Raw genomic sequence first — 11,757 nt, 5'->3', positions numbered from 1 at the left:
CAACTTTGCATATCAAAACTTGGGATGCTAAAAATATCATCTTCACTGAACGTAGCATCCCCAAGCTTGGGACAAACATTAATTTCAGAAAATATATTCTCAAATATTTCATCCCAATCAAACATATCTTCCCCAAGCTTGGGCCCTTTCATATCATAAGCATAATCACTCTCATCATTAAAAATATAGATAGCACCAATAGTATAGCAATTATCATCATCACAATGAGTAGTAGGAGCAACATCATTTGGGAGGGATACCTTTCTACCTTTGTTGCTCCTTCTTTTCTTCTTCTTCTTCACATTATGTGTGGGTTCAACCTTCCTCTTTGAGCTCCTTATTGATGAGATTAGTTGAATAGAAGGCTCCCCCTCATTACCTGATTCATCATAGGAAATAATAGGAGGATATTGGGAGGTCTCTTCCCTTTCATTAGTATTCTCTTCATCCTCTATTTGTTTTTATTTTCTTTATGTAATTGGCAATATAAGGATTTTCAATGCAATTCACCGCACAATACATATAAATTTCTTCTAGATCAAAGCCAAGAAGTTTGTAACGGGCAAATTCTGGAAGATCATTAGTTAAACGTTTCATTTCTTCATAACCCATAAGCAAGCTAAGTTCATTATAATTTGAAAGGGAAATAAACTCATCACAATTTTTGGACACGATTAGATCGTGAAACAATTTGCATCGGATAGCTAAATGACCACTTTCATTGCAAAGCCCACAAGTACGGCCAAGATAATGTAAATCTTCAGCACAAACATCTAGCCTTTCTTGCAACAATTTAGTTTCTAAGTACTTATGCCTCTTGCAATATCTATCTTCCCTATTTGGTGTGTCCATGCAAATCCAATCTACTCCACAAAAATCAACATGCTTATAGGAGACATTTTCATCATTACTAGTACAATCATCATTAGTACTATAGATATTCAAGGAGTTCATACTAACAATATTGCAATCATGCTCATCATTCAAAGATTTAGTGCCAAACATTTCAATACATTCTTCTTCTAACCCTTTGGCACAATTTTCCTTTCCATCATACTCACGAAAGATATTAAAAAGATGCAGCGTATGAGACAAACTCAATTCCATTTTTTTGTAGTTTTCTTTTATAAACTAAACTAGTGATAAAACAAGAAACAAAAACATTCAATTGCAAGATCTAAAGATATACCTACAAGCACTCACCTCCCCGGCAACAGCGCCAGAAAAGATCTTGATGTCTACTACACAACCTTCTTCTTGTAGATGTTGTTGGGCCTGCAAGTGGACAGGTTTGTAGGACAGTAGCAAATTTCCCTCAAGTGGATGACCTAAGGTTTATCAATCCGTAGGAGGCGTAGGATGAAGATGGTCTCTCTCAAACAACCCTGCAACCAAATAACAAAGAGTCTCTTGTGTCCCCAACACACCTAATACAATGGTAAATTGTATAGGTGCACTAGTTCGGCAAAGAGATGAAGATACAAGTGCAAAAAAGATAGTAGATAAAGGTATTTGTAATCTGAAATAATAAAAACAGCAAGGTAACAAGTGGTAAAAGTGAGCGTAAACGGTATTGCAATGATAGGAAACAAGGCCTAGGGATCATACTTTCACTAGTGCAAGTTCTCTCAACAATAATAACATAGACAGATCATATAACAAGCCCTCAACATGCAACAAAGAGTCACTCCAAAGCCACTAATAGCGGAGAACAAATTTAGAGATTATGGTAGGGTACGAAACCACCTCAAAGTTATTCTTTCGGATCGATCTATAAAAGAGTTTGTACTAGAATAACACCTTAAGACACAAATCAACCAGAACCCTAATGTCACCTAGATACTCCATTGTCACCTCAAGTATCCGTGGGCATGATTATACGATATGCGTCACACAATCTCAGATTCATCCAACCTACATAAAAGTACTTCAAAGAGTACCCCAAAGCTACTACCGGAGAGTCAAGAACGTGTGCCAACCCCTATGCATAGGTTCCCAATGTCACGAAACCCGAAAGTTGATCACCAAAATATACATCAAGTGGATCGCAAGACATACATCAAGTGTTCTCATAAAAGACTCAATTCGATAAGATAACTTCAAAGGGGGAACTCAATTCATCACAAGAGAGTAGATGGGGAGAAACATCATAAGATCCAACTACAATAGCAAAGCTCGGGATACATCAAGATCGTGCCATAGAGGGAACACGTGAGAGAACATGAGACAGAGAGAGAGAGAGAGAGAGAGAGAGAGATCAAACACATAGCTACTGGTACATACCCTCAGCCCTGAGGGTGAACTACTCCCTCCTCGTCATGGATAGCACCGGGATGATGAAGATGGCCACCGGTGATGGGATCGCCCTCCGGCAGGGTGCTGGAACGGGCTCCCGAGAGGTTTTTGGTGGCTACAGAGGCTTGCGGCGGCGGAACTCCCGATCTATCTTCTTCTCTGGAAGTTTTACGATACGTAGGTATATATGGGTGCAGGGAGTATGTCGGTGGAGCTACGGGGGGCCCACGAGGCAAGGGGGCGCGCCTAGGGGGGGCGCGCCACCCACCCTTGTGGCCAGCTCCCGTATCTTCTGACATAGGGTCCAAGTCTATCTGGTGGCTTTCCTTCCAAAAATAACTTCTCCAGTTGATTTTGTTTCGTTTTGACCCCGTCTGATATTCCTTTTCCTCGAAACACTGAAATAGGCATAAAACAGCAAATCTGGGTTGGGCCTCCGGTTAATAGGTTAGTCCCAAAAATAATATAAAAGTGTATAATAAAGCCCATAATCATTTAAAACACCTAGTAATATAGCATGAATGCTTCATGAATTATAGATACGTTGGAGATGTATCAGTGACGTGGACACGCTTATATATTTAGGATAACCAAGATGATGACTATTTTCTTTCTTACAAGCATACCATGGCTCGCTATATGACTCACTTGAGCATGGAAGCTTATTACTTTGAAGGACACAATTGACCATATCGAAAGAAGGATGATCTAAATAATGATGTCATTTTGTGGACGTAGGCTTGGACACTTGTAATCTTGTTTGGATGAAAGATATGACTATAGCTTGAGGGGCTACAAACCTCCTTCACATCTACTTTGATGAATTACCCTCCTCGTGGCATGATCTTGATAAAAAGAAAGGCAGGGTAAAATTTCATAACAGTTTATTATCAGTAGTTAGATAATGCACATAAATGAGATTTTGAGTGTCATATGGAGCATGGAGAATTAGGGGTGTGAAAAATAATATTACCAATGTAGTGTAATGGCCATATACCTACTCTATCTGAGGTATAAATGTACTAGTTCATGTCAACGCTCTATATGGTCATTGTCGAGCGAGCACACTTGTTGGAGGCGTAGATGTCGTTGAAGTGGTACAAGCACTAGTGCCCGGCTGAAAGTTACTACTTACTTGGACTACATAACTAAGTCTGGAAGTAAGTATGCGTTGGTGAATACAATGACTACATACCACTAGGTTATAAAGCAACAATAGTCATCCAACCTGCTGTATATATGGGATAACATACAACACATGTGTTGCAAAAAATGGGCAGAACTTATCCACACAGTGCATATGAATTGTAGTTTAATTGCTTGTACATATTAGTAGATTTGTAATTTTTGATTACCACTGCATCATGAGATAATTTATGTACTATGTTATTTATTGATATTTTCTTAACACGGTTATGGGACGTTGTACATGTTTGAATACCAATTCAACTTTAGAAAATGTTAAATGCATAATTAATTACGCAATATGTAGCTAAAAACATATATACATGCATGTTCTATGGTTTATTTTACAATCACAGAATGTTTTCTTCACCCAAAAGAAATTGCCGATCAATTCTAAGCAAATTTTCAATTATAAAGAAATCCTATAATTTTAGGACGCATTAATGGGCTAGCTAGCACCACCATGCATATCTACGTAGAGAGTGAAAGGCTGTAAATGGACGCCAAAGTTACAGATGAGCATACTGAAGGTCGGAAGGCTGCAACATGCTCATCCTGGCCGATCCTCCCCTATAAATCCACGCCTTGTCCCTGTTGATACCAGATTTTGGCACGGTCAATAACTTATTTAAGATGGCCTCAAATGGAGAAGTGATCTTAATGAAAGAGTTCCGTATTGTCGATATGAACATCTTTGAAGTTTGGGTCATCGCAGTCCGATTTCATCTTGAAGGCCGAAACTATGCTCAAAGTACTAAGATCTTATATTCAGAGTACAGTTTGGCTGATTAAGCCCCCAAGACGACCTCAAATGGAAACATTATTTACACGGGTTGTCTTCGTCTCGTCGAAACGATCGATTTTGATATAAAAATCGTTCCAGTCCGAGTTCGTATGCAAAAGTTAGAGCCATCGGAATACAGCTCTGTCAGGAGGCAAAAACTGGCGCGCCCCACCAGATACCCTGTCTGATGGGTAGCGCGAGGGATAGCCTGTTTTGCGCGACCAATTTGACCCTCAAGATTACCTCTGATCAAAAAACGTTCAACATAAAAGTTGTTCGTATCGTCGAAACGGTCAAGACTGCTTTTGGGATCATTTTCATCCGAGATCGTTGACCACCACAAAAAAGACCCGCAAGATGCAGCCAGTTTAAACCGAACAGTTTTGGAAAGTTCGGACAAAACCAATCCGAATTTGACTAGGGTTTTGTACGTGAATCCAAGCCTTTTCCTTGCACGGGAAGTCCAGCCGCCTCTTATATACCTAAGGGGTGACGGCCGATTGAACAACACCAATCGAACAAACACATCTAATACTTTTTCGTGTTCATCTACTTTTATCTCTCCCCTTGTATCTTTCTTCTCGTTCTTCGTCGTTCTTCAAGATTGGAGGCTGCGAATCCACGAGGCTCTAGGGGCGGTAAGGCCGACCTCGAGCAGCCAATCGTTGCCGCAAGCCCTGACGGGGTCCCTCCCGGGCGAGCGGGGCGTCTGGTCCCAAAAGCGCCGGCTTGCTGTCTTGCGTATCGCGCTGGAAGTCGGCCTCCCGCGGTGTGAGTTGCGGAGCATCTCCCTCGGCGCCGCGGATACACATCGACGTGTTCGTGTGACACGTTCCAGCGTCAACACACTTTTTGGCGACTCCGCTGGGGACGAAGCTTTGAACAGTCTCCGGCTCGTTCTTGCTACGAAGAGATCGTCATCTAGGGTTTGCAGTCTACAAAGGTAATATGAATACCCAATCTCTTTATGTAGATGCAAATAATTCATATGGTGTTACTAGATCGTTCAATGAGTATACTCTGTCGGTCAACCCTAGTTTGTTCAATCATGCAACTAACTACGTGCAAGGGCCGATTCAAAGTAATTTATATACTTCAACTTCTTATGATATTAGTAACATGCACCATATGTATCCCAATGCACATGCATCGGCAACCCAGCAAATTCATATGCCGATGAGCAACATGATGAGCTCGATTAATCAATTTGAAATACCCCAAGTTAGAATTTCCAATGCCATGCAAGAAAGTGTTTCACCCTTTTATTCATCGGCAACTAATGTGCAATATAGTAGTCCAACCATGCCGATGAATGAGAGAATTGGCCATGCTAGTGGCTATTCGGCCAGTTACTCTCAACCGTCATATGCTACACCTCATGTTAGTAATTCTTCGGCACCATACACAACTGTAGATGCTCATAATTCGGCTTCACACCTTCCTGGTTATAGCCGAATGAATGTAAATTTTACAGGAGCAATTGTGCCAAATATTGTAGAAGATGAGGTAGTGGTGGCTGCATTGAAGAATTTAGCCCAAAATAAGAGAATTAGTGCTCTTTGCCTTGAACAACATGAAAAGGGGCTATTTCCTGATTATGCTGCAATAAAAACTAGAGTTTTGCAAGAAGATGAATCTTGCTTTCAACTAGCCAAAAACAACAACTTCCCTTTTCCTCTGCTAGTTTCACCCTTCAAACGGCAATGGTTCGCAAGAAGGTGCCCTCTGGTACATTGGCGAGGACTCCACCCGTCATCGTACCTACGAGACGCGTCGCAACTACCTGATGAAGAAGGTGGGCGAGCTAGGCATCCTATGCAACACCAAGGCCTGCGTTCTGGTGTATGACGAAGGCGCATCAGAGCCGGATGTTTACTCGTCCCATGCCGAGGTGGTGGAAATCCTGAATCGGTACAAGACCATGCAGAACATGCCACAGTTCAAGAAGACGAAGAGCCAGGGGGAGTTCCTCACCAAGTGCCTCGCCAAGCTCCAGCACTAGGCCAACAAGCTCCAGAGTGAGCATGAGGACCGCGACATTAGGGCCCTCCTGCACAAGGCCATGCTCGGTGGCAACCTCAATGTCGAGGAGGTCGCCATGGTTGGATGTACGTCAGGGGAGATCCACAAGAGACTCATCGAGCGCATCGCTAAAACGAACCCGCAGCCGCCGGTCTTCCAGCCCCAAGCGCCATACGTCACCGGCAGCGTCGACATGGGGCCTCCGCCGATATATCAAGCGCCTCCGCAGCAGTAGGCGGGCGGGCAGCCACCGGTCTTCTAGCCTAGGCGCCATACAACGCCGGCAGCGCCAACATGGTGCTTTCATCGATGTATCAAGTGCCTCCACCGCACCAGGCGGGCGGGCAGCCATCGGTCTTCTAGCCCCAGGCGCCATACGGCACCGGCAATGCCGACATGGGACCTCCGCCGATGTATCAAGTGCCACCGTAGTAGAAGGCGGGCGGGCAGCCACCGGTCTTCTAGCCCCAGGCGCCATCCGTCGCTGGCAGCACCGACATGGGGCCTCCGCTGATGTATCAGGCGCCACCGCAGCAGCACGCGGGCTAACAGCTACCGTTCTTCTAGCCCCTGGTGCCATACGTTGCCAACAGCGTCGACATGGGGCCTCCGCCGATGTATCAGGATCCGCCGCACCAGTAGGAGGGCTGGAAGCCACCAGTCTTCCAGCCCCAGGCGCAGTACGTCACCGACAGCATCGACTTGGGATCTCCGTGAATGTATCAAGCATTGCAACAGCGGGAGGGCTGGTGTGACATGGTGAGGTCCAACAGGGACCACAACGCCCTGTTCTATAATGGAAACGGCTACAGTACTGGTGGCCACGACGACACCGGCACCAGCTTCTCCCTCGATGATATGATGTCATTCTGGGACGATATTGTGTTTGAGTTGTAGTGAGGCGCCGATTGTGGAGCATCTTCTTCGAGTTGTTTTGCTCCCATATGTGAGGAGAGGATCCTCATACGTAGTGCATGGTCATGCGTCTAGTCTCATTTTATTTAGTTTTGGCATGGTTAAGCTGCATGAATGGCATCGTTAATAAGGATGGACGTTCGGTCTCGGTCATTCTCTTATTGGGCATCAAGATCTATAGAGGTAGATCAAGATGCTATGGTGTATATAGAACTTAACCATGGGAGAAGTGCTTAGCTTTGGGTTCAATCTTGCGGTGTCCTTACCCAGTGACAGAAAGGGTTGCAAGGCATGTATTGTATTGTTGCCATCGAGGATAAAAAGTTGGGGTTTATATCATATTGCATGAGTTGATCCCTCTACATCATGTCATCTTGCTTAATGTGTTACTCTATTCCTTATGAACTTAATACTCTAGATGCAGGCAGGAGTCGGTCGATGTGTGGAGTAATAGTAGTAGATGCAGGCAGGAGTCGGTCTACTTGTTGCGGACGTGATGCCTATATACATGATCATGCCTAGATAATCTCATAACTATTCGCTTTTCTATCAATTGCTCGACAGTAATTTGTTCACCCACCGTAACACTTATGCTATCTTGAGAGAAGCCTCTAGTGAAACCTATGGCCCGCGGGTCTATCTTTTATCGCATTTGCTTTCAATCTACTTTTATTTGCATTTTTACTTTTTGCATCTATAATATAAAATACCAAAAATATATTTATCTTATCATACTATCTCTATCAGATCTCACTTTCGCAAGTGGCCGTGAAGGGATTGACAACCCCTTTATTGCGTTGGTTGCGAGTTCTTTGTTTGTTTGTGTAGGTGCATGGGACTTTTGAGGAGCCTCCTACTAGATTGATACCTTGGTTCTCAAAAACTGAGGGAAATACTTACGCTACTATTGTTGCATCACCCTTTCCTCTTCAAGGAAAACCAACGCAAGCTCAAGATGTAGCAAGAAGGATTTTTGGCGCCGTTGCCGGGGAGGTCTTTGCTCAAGTCAAGACATACCAAGTACCCATCACAAACCCATCTCCCTCGCATTTACATTATTTACCATTTGCCTCTCATTTTCCTCTCCCCCACTTCACCCTTGACGTTTTATTCGCTCTCTCTTTCCCAATCTCATCCTCTCTCTTTTCGCTTGCCTTTTTCTATTTGCTTGTGTGCCTGTTTGTCCTTATGGCTTTGCCTAAGAGTACCGACCACCTTCTTAGAAGGTTGGAAGAGATTGAATCAAATACTAGAAGCTTTATGAAGTTGCAATTTGAGCATAATAATTTCTTCAGAAAAGAGCTTAAAGAACAAAAAGGTTTTTTGGGGTTTATAAATAAAGAGCTTGATGATATGAATAAAGAATTTTATGGTGTGAACTCTCAAATTACCCGGCTTGAAAATGCTATAGCCAAGATTTCTGATAAGCAAGCTTCTCCGAACCTCCAATAAGATGGCTGCCAAACCAGAAAAGTTAGAGCAAAATAATGATGAAGATAGTAAAGTTATTGATGTGTCTCCTACTAGATCTTTGTTTTGCGATATGAATCTTGATAATAATGGGACTGGAGATGAGTCAACTTTATTTAGAAGTTGTCCCAATAATTCGGAGTTTTTAGATCTTAATGCTAAATTTGGTAAAAGTGGGATTGGAGAGGTCATGACTTTAAATGGTATTGAACCCACTATCTCGGATTTCAAGGAATTTGATTATGATAATTGTTCTTTAGAAGGTTGTATTTCCTTGTTGCAATCCGTAATTCTCCTCATGCTTATAGTCAAAATAAAGCTTTTACCAAACATATCGTTGATGCCTTGATGCAATCTTATGATGAAAAACTTAATTTGGAAGTTTCTATACCTAGAAAACTTAATGATGAGTGGGAACCTACTATAAAGATTAGAATTAAAGATCATGAGTGTTTTGCTTTGTGTGATTTGGGTGCTAGTGTTTCCACGATTCCGAAAACTTTATGTGATATTCTAGGTTTCCATGATCTTGATGATTGCTCTTTAAATTTGCACCTTACGGATTCCACAATTAAAAAGCCAATGGGAAGTATCAATGATGTTCTCATTGTTGCAAATAGAAATTTGGTGCCCGTAGATTTTATCGCTCTTGATATAGATTGCAATCTTTCTTGCCCTATTATTCTTGGTAGACCTTTCCTTAGAACGATTGGTGCGATTATTGATATGAAGGAAGGGAATATTAGATTCCAATTTCCATTAAAGAAAGCCATGGAGCACTTTCCAAGAAATAAAGTCAAATTACCTTATGAATCTATCATGCGAGCTACATATGAATTAAGTGCCAAAGATGGCACTACTTAGATCTATCTTCGCTTGTATGCCTAGCTAGGGGCGTTAAACGATAGCGCTAGTTGGGAGGCAACCCAATATTATTTGTGTTTTTTGTTTTTGTTCCTGTTTAGTAATAAATTTTGCATCTACCTTCTGTTTAGATGTGTTTTTATGTTTTAGTTAGTGTTTGTGCCAAGTAGAACCTATAGGATAACCTATGATGATAGTTGATTTGATTCTTCTGAAAAACAGAAACTTTGTGCTCGCGAGAAAAAAATTCAATAAATCACAGAAACGTGCTTTTGCATTGATTCTTTTTGCTGTTGATCAATACACAAACTTTCCAGGACTTCCTATTTTTGTAGGATTTTCAGAGTTCCAGAAGTTTGCGTTAGTTACAGATTGCTACAGACTGTTCTGTTTTTGACATATTCTGTTTTTCGTGTGTTGTTTGCTTATTTTGATGCATCTATGGCTAGTAAAGTAGTTTATAAACCATAGAGAAGTTGGAATACAGTAGGTTTAACACCAAAATAAATAAAGAATGAGTTCATTACAGTACCTTATGTGGTGGTTTTGTTTTCTTTCACTAACGGAGCTTATAAAATTTCCTGTTGAGTTTTGTGTTGTGAAGTTTTCAAGTTTTGGGTAAAGCTTTTATGGACTGTATAATAAGGAGTGGCAAGAGCCTAATCTTGGGGATGCCCATGGCACCCCAAGATATTCAAGAATAGCCAAAAGCCTAAGCTTGGGGATGCCCCGGGAAGGCATCCCCTATTTCGTCTTTGTTCATTGGTAACTTTACTTGGAGCTATATTTTTATTCGCCACATGATATGTGTTTTGCTTGGAGCATCGTGTATTATATTAGTCTTTGCTTTTTAGTTTACCACAATCATACTTGCTGTACACACCTTTTGGGAGAAGCCCACTTGATTAGAATTTGCTAGAATACTCTATGTGCTTCACTTATATCTTTTGAGCTTGATAGTTTTTGCTCTGGTGCTTCACTTATATCTTTTAGAGCATGGCGGTGGATTAATTTTGAAGAAATTGCTAGTCTCTCATGCTTCACTTATATTATTTTGAGAGTCTTTTAGAACAGCATGGTATTTGCTATGGTTACACATTTGGTCCTAGAATGATGAGCATCCAAGTTGGGTATAATAAAAACTATCATCGGAAGTGAATTGGATGCTATGATCAATTTGTTCCTTGATAATTGTTTTGAGATACAAAGGTAGTAATGTTAGGGTCATGCTAGTGGATAATTATGAAATTGAGAAATACTTTTGTTGAAGTTAGCAAGTCCCGTAGCATGCACGTATGGTAAAAGTTGTGTGACAAATTTGTTGCATGAGGTGCTCTTTTGATTGTCTTCCTTATGAGTGGCAGTCGGGGACGAGCGATGGTCTTTTCCTACCAATCTATCCCTCTAGGGGCATGCATAGTAGTACTTTGCTTCGAGGGCTAAGTAGACTTTTGCAATAAGTATATGAGTTCTTTATGACTAATGTGAGTCCATGGATATACGCACACTCATCCTTCCACTTTGCTAGCCTCTATTATACCGCGCAACTTTCACCGGTATCATGAACCCATTATTTACCTTCCTCAAAACAGCCACCATACCTACCTATTATGGCATTTCCATAGCCATTCCGAGATATGTTGCCATGCAACTTTCCACCATTTCGTTTATTATGACACATTTCATCATTGTCATATTTCTCTTTGCATGATCATGTAGTTGGCATCGTATTTGTGGCAAGGTCACCTTCATAATTTTCATGCATGTCGCTCTTGATTCATTGCATATCCCGGTACACCGCCGGAGGCATTCATATAGAGTCATATTTTGTTCTAGCTTTGAGTTGTAATTCTTGAGTTGTAAATCCATAAAAGTGTGATGATCTTCATTATTAGAGCATTGTCTCGGTGAGGAAAGGATGATGAAGACTATGATTCCCCCACAAGTCGAGATGAGACTTCAGACTTTACAAAAAGAAAAAAGAAGAAGAAAAGAAAAAAAGAAAAAGGCCAAAAAGAAAAGAAAAAAAGAAAGGCCAAAGGAAAAAAAGAAAAAAAAAGAAAAAAAAGAAAAAAAAAGAAAAAAAATGAGAGAAAAAGAGAGAAGGGACAATGCTACTATCTCTTTTTCCACACGTGTGCTTCAAAGTAGCACCATGATCTTCATGATAGAGAGTCTCCTATGTTGTCACTTCCATATACTAAGTGGGAATTTTTTTCATT

The 11,757-nt window shown here is 41.4% G+C and overlaps 1 pseudogene; it reads left to right on the top strand.

Moving 5' to 3' along the window:
* The first annotated feature begins 5,719 nt into the window (after positions 1-5,719).
* Positions 5,720-6,553, top strand: LOC119360660 (annotated as a pseudogene).
* The last annotated feature ends 5,204 nt before the right edge of the window (positions 6,554-11,757 follow it).

This window comes from Triticum dicoccoides, chromosome 2B (assembly GCF_002162155.2).
Source record: "Triticum dicoccoides isolate Atlit2015 ecotype Zavitan chromosome 2B, WEW_v2.0, whole genome shotgun sequence".
Classification (NCBI taxonomy): domain Eukaryota; kingdom Viridiplantae; phylum Streptophyta; class Magnoliopsida; order Poales; family Poaceae; genus Triticum; species Triticum dicoccoides.
Note: the sequence above shows the minus strand (reverse complement) of the source record. Positions and strands in the feature narration are given on the sequence as shown.